A 5,756-nucleotide genomic window follows, 5' to 3' on the forward strand; every position below is an offset into this window, starting at 1 on the left:
CTGTTGTGTGCTGCCTCTCAGTCAGAAACTGAGAACATATACATGTACTTAATTTGATATAATTGGGAAGTCTGTAATAATACAACAATTTACATTGCATTGTATGGTCAAAAATACATTAAAAAACACTTTACAGTGTCTAGTGAAAAAAAGAAAAAACAGTCTGCAGTGATTTGAGGGTGTTAATAATGACACCATTTTCATTTTGGATAAACTGTCTTATTTAATTTGTACACTGTAAACGATTTCTTGTTAAATTAACAGTAAGTTACTGGCAACAATTATCCAGTAGCTGCTGTATTTCATAAAACAGTAACATTACTGTAATACTAATTACTTTAGTATTAGATTTACTGTAAAATGTAATACATCATTTTACTGTTTTCTTTTTATACTGTAACACCAATTACAGTAGTAATACACATACTGCAAAACTGAAAACAGTATTTTACTGTACATTTTTACCATGCAGATCTACGGTATTTTAACGTTACTTTCATTATTACTGTATAGTATTTTACAGTTATTAAATGTTATTTTATTGTATTTAACAGTGCTACTTTATAATGAGCAAAAAAAGTTCAAAAATTGCACAAATGTTATTTTAACTGTTCAAGAAATACAAGAAAAATAAAGAATCTGAAACTTAAACTTCACAATAAACGTTTATTGTGTAAACCATACTGAAACAGTAGCAATTATTCAATATAACACAGCAACAGAACACTAATGAAAAATTGATCAGTAAAACCAGTCAACAATTAATGCATCAAAAAGTATTACAATTTTAAAAACAGATGAAAATACTGCTACAAGACACGAAATGATGAAGGCCAAATGATGTTGTGGAAAAGGGACAGTGAAAAAGGGCAGGAGCACTTCTGATGATCCTGCAAAAACGACAAGCAAAATCAATCACTGGAGTAAAAACTAATCACATAGTCTAATCACTAGTCTCATCTTAACTTAATGTCTGACTGTATAGCTTGAATATCTGATTCCATGACCACACTAGCGCTTCCACGAATTTAAGAGGGGTGAACACAGTTAATTCTGACCTTAAGAGGCTACATATTTAAAATAAATAAATAAATAAAATAATTAATTTAACGTGACTAATGTTAATCAAGTACTTTTAGGCTTTTAACATGTGAAAATCTACTTCTAACTTACAGACAAGATTACGTTAGAGAACATGAAAGCCATGGGTGGTTTAAAAAAAAAAATGCTAATGATGAGTTACTGACATTTGGTTCGCATAAAACAAAGTAATCACTAAGCATTCATTTTTGGCAAAATCTGCCGAGAGGTGCAGCGACACGATCAAATGTGTTAAAGTTGAGCAAAGAAATGAAGAGTAGTCAAGCAGTCTATTACATGAAATGTTTGTGATAATATTTTGCGGTCAATTCGTATTACTGTATTTTAATATGCAGTGATGGCATGTCAGTGAGACAAATAAATATTATTACACCTCTCCAGTGACATTTCCTCAAATTAAATCATCATAACGTTACTGTGCACAGCATCAGTAAAACTTTAAGAATAATTTAAATACCAAATTTTAAAACAGTCACTGCTGATTACAAACTAACATTAAAGATAGGCTTACAGAAATCCTTAATGCATGATAATATGAAGATTTATTACTCACTGATGTCGAAGCACTTCGTCAGAGATGTAGACAGGACAGAATATGTGCCATCAAATGAGCTCTTGAGCAGTCTTTGTTAGACATCAAGGTAGTATGATCACCCACACTGAAAAAAAAAAAAAAAAAAATCTGTTATTTTACATGTTTTTTTCCCAGAAGCTAGGGTAATAGAGTCATTTGGTTAAGTGGTTTAAAATAATTTTATTTATTAAATACTTGCTTACCCATATATAGATGTAAAAGTAACCAAAATAAATAATTCATTAAAATGTGTGGGATACTAAGCATGTTTGGTCTACAGAGAGAAGTAAACATTTACTTTAAGCATTGATCCTAATGAATCTATTTCTGAACTACATCCAACCTCACCTCTGAAACAGCATTTTTGAGCATTTAGATCAGGGGTGCTCAACCCTGTTCCTGGAGATCTACCTTTCCGCAGAGCTTACCTGCAACCTTGGTCAAGAACACCTGTCTTTATTTACCAAGTGCTCCTTCAGATACTATTTAGTTTGTTTAGTTGCGTTTGATCAGGGTTGGAGCTAAACTCTGCAGAAAGGTCGATCTCCAGGAACAGGGTTGAGCACCAATGTTTAAGACAATAAAAAATAAGACATCTAGATGATATTATATATTCAATCATTTGTGAAATTTAAATGACTTATATTCAGTATATACATAACATAAAATTAGAATAAGAATAAAAAAATAATACTCTATGCCAAATAAAATACTTCAGATCTAAATAAAGCAGGTGTTTTTACCTAAAGGTTCCTTTCCTCCAGTTAGTTTAGTTGCAGATCCCTCCACATCTGTGCTTTATTTGGTTCTTGACTTAAGAGTAACTGGTGTCACATTCCAGGTCCATCACAATCTGAGCTAGAAAGACAATATGGCAAAAGACAAGACACATATAAATAAGTCTCAGAATAAAATATTTAAAAGGATAGTTTACTATTCTGCCACCATTACTCCATGTGTTTTAAATCCATTTAAATTTCTGTTGAACACTAAAGCAGATATTTTGAAGAATGTTAGAAACCAGAAACTATTGACATCCATATTTGAACCAAATTTCTTTTAAAAAAAAAAATGAGTTTGTGTTCAATGGAACAAAAAAAAAAAATCGAACTATTTTGAAACAAGTGGAGGATGCCAAAGATGCCATTATTTTCATTTTTGGGTGAACTGTCCCTTCAATTCAAGTGTCACGCATTACTCATAAAAACTGATGTATCGCTTGAGGAAAACTAAATCAAGTACCTCCTGTGAGCAAGCAGAATCATTATGCCATTGTATTCAGCCAACTGACCCAGCCGAGGCTCGAACCAGCAACCTTCTTGCTGTGAGGTGACAGCACTACCTACTGTGCCACTGCGTCGCTACTGGAAGAAGAAGAAAAAGAGGTTGTACATGAAACTCCTCACAACAAATCTGTGAGCAACTTGACATTTCAAAATCTAATAAAAATAAGGAAGACATCAACATTACCTTGAATAATCAAGTGAGGAGTGATTGGTAGCATCAGTTTTTCAGCATCAATTGCTAAAGGTGCAAAAAAGATAAATATAATAAGAGTAAAATAAGACTTAACATTTAATAATCTAAATCTATGGTACAACCATACAAATCTGTATGGGGTTCAAATAAATTTGTATACAAATCATTCCCTACACCTGAACACCAAAAATAAAATGTACAATTAATGACACAATAACGTTATACAATAAGCTCATTAACCAGTGAGAAATAGACATTTAATATGAATTATGTTAATATTAACGTTAGCTTAAAAGACATCAACTGAATTTTATTATCAGCTCAATTTAATAAAACAGTTAGACTTTCATTGTGAGTTTAGTTTGAATAACTAACTTACAGTTTACAAATTTAACCATAATGATAACTTAGTCATAATGACCACATGAAGACCAGAGCTTACCTTAACGTTAAACGTTTAACTTTTCATGGTGACTTTGCCTTCATCTCAGTGTTGTGCTGAAATAGAGAATTCATTAATGCAGTTAACCCCAAGTAAAAGTTACGTTTTTTTTCAGGTAACTTAACGTTACTATGGTCAAAAACTCACTCAAGATAAACTCACTGTAATTACCTTATCTAATACCTCGCAAACACTACAAACACGGTCTGGCGTCGAATAACGTGACATAAGTACCTAACTTACAGTACAACTAAAGTAACTTGGTTAATTATTTTAAATTACACCCACACTACACGTAAATATACACAAAACAATCCTTTAACGAACAGAATTTAACTTTTAAACACTTACCGAGGATTAATTCACTGGAAGAAAAGGCGACAGGTGGATTTCAAATTAGGAGAGCCGTTGCTTGCCTGGTGAAGGTCGAATCGAGTCGGCTCGGCTTTATGAATCGGCTCCTTAGAACAGTAAAGAGTCGAATCCGCCTAAAACCGATTCCTTTTTGTATATTATTGTAAGACACAACAGTCATTACTATTTCGTTATACTGCTCGGCCACACACATTTATACACATAATGTGCTTGTAAACACGTGTGATAAAATAATTCCCGAGCAAACGGTTCAATCCGATTCGGTGTCGTTTGTGTGCTGAACCGAACCAGTGCAAACGTGATATTGATAAAATAGTAATATTGTTTTTTTCTTCTCACTTTACCAGCGAAAATATTACATATATCTGACTTTAACAATAAGAATAAGGTTCGCTTGAAGTGTTTTGAGAATTAATATTTTTTTCTCCCAGAGTTCATTTCACACCAACAAGCAAATATAACGTAATGGCGGATGAGAAAAGCCAGATCATATCATAAATATTGCGTTTAATATGTCACGAAATGAAGTTTTAACTGTTTTTCATGCGAGAATGTAGCTCTTCCAAACTCAAATCTGTGGTTTGTTTTTAGATATCATGTTTAATTTTAAGTGTGCTTTGCCGATAGGGGAGATTCTGACCTCCAGGGGATGACGGCGCTCCATCACTATGTATCCGGCAAACCTCATGCTTTAATCGGCCTAGACATTATTGAGACATCCCCTGTCTTCGATGACTAGATAATAAATGTGTTATGAAATAAAGTTTTAACCGTTTTTCATGCGAGAATGTAGTTGTTTTAAACTCAATTCTGTGGTTTATTTATTAAGATTTTTTAAAATGTTGTTTTGAAAATGCGGAGAAATGTGACCTCTACGGTGGCCCATGGGTGCCCAATATTCTTGAATCCGTCTAAAGCAGGTTGGTCACTCTGACATTTAAGCTGACTTTAAAATCATTTTGTGTGTTTAACAGTCTTTGGTTACGTGAATCAATTTATTTTTGTTCCAATTTACGTTTTGGTTTAGCACAAAGTTATGTTTATTAAATATTATTTAATATTTCCATGTTGCCTTATAAAGTGCACCCAAAAATGGAAAACCAGGGGACAGTTTAATGCACTGAACAGTCTGAAGAAACTGGTTAGGTTATTTACTTCACAAAATTATTTGTCTAAAAATAAATAAACATAATAATCATAATATATAGTGTGTGTGGAGTTGTTCTTGGTCATTTGCAGTACTGTATTTAGATGCACAGTAACTGATTTTTCCCCAAAATTCATTATAAAATCTACAGTAACATACTGTTAACCATGTTCACAGTATAGAAAAGTTGAAAATACATTATTATACTGTGAAAACAACAATATATACAGTAACACACTGTGCACAGCTTATACAGTAAAAAACTGTTGAGAAATGCAGTATAATACTGTGAAAACAACAGAAATCGTTTACAGTGTACTTAAAATAAGGATAATTTTGCAAGGTCAAGTTCTTACTTAGTTACAGCACATATCACAAAAAGGCTTGTCATAAAAAAAGTCAAATCATTTACTAATGAGCTTTAGGTTGTGCAGAAATGTGAAAACATGATTTTTATTCAGACTTTAACAGAGTGTAAAAATCTTGATGGTTGTGTGGGTCTCGTCTAGCAAATCTGATATTTAATTTGTATTTTCTATTAGATTCAAGTCAGGTGATTGGCTGGGCCATTCTACAGCTTGATTTTGTATGTCTGAAAGCATTTAAGAGTTTCATTGGCTTGGTTTTGGATCATTGTC

General features: G+C 32.6%; 1 long non-coding RNA gene across 3 annotated transcripts; it reads right to left on the bottom strand.

Annotated features, from left to right (window-relative positions):
* Positions 1-230: 230 nt before the first annotated feature.
* On the bottom strand, positions 231-4,963 carry LOC137488280 (uncharacterized). 3 transcript variants are annotated; one of them, XR_012393919.1, is made up of 7 exons: positions 3,948-4,963; positions 3,597-3,652; positions 3,146-3,199; positions 2,918-3,039; positions 2,419-2,533; positions 1,655-1,760; positions 231-890 (listed from the first exon to the last, which is right to left on the bottom strand). It is a non-coding gene; the product is annotated as an uncharacterized lncRNA (long non-coding RNA). The 3 variants fall into 3 exon arrangements; XR_012393921.1 differs by having other exon boundaries at positions 2,918-3,036; positions 3,948-4,024; XR_012393920.1 differs by having other exon boundaries at positions 3,768-3,963.
* Between the last annotated feature and the right edge of the window lie 793 nt (positions 4,964-5,756).

Source organism: Danio rerio, chromosome 18 (genome assembly GCF_049306965.1).
Source record: "Danio rerio strain Tuebingen ecotype United States chromosome 18, GRCz12tu, whole genome shotgun sequence".
Classification (NCBI taxonomy): domain Eukaryota; kingdom Metazoa; phylum Chordata; class Actinopteri; order Cypriniformes; family Danionidae; genus Danio; species Danio rerio.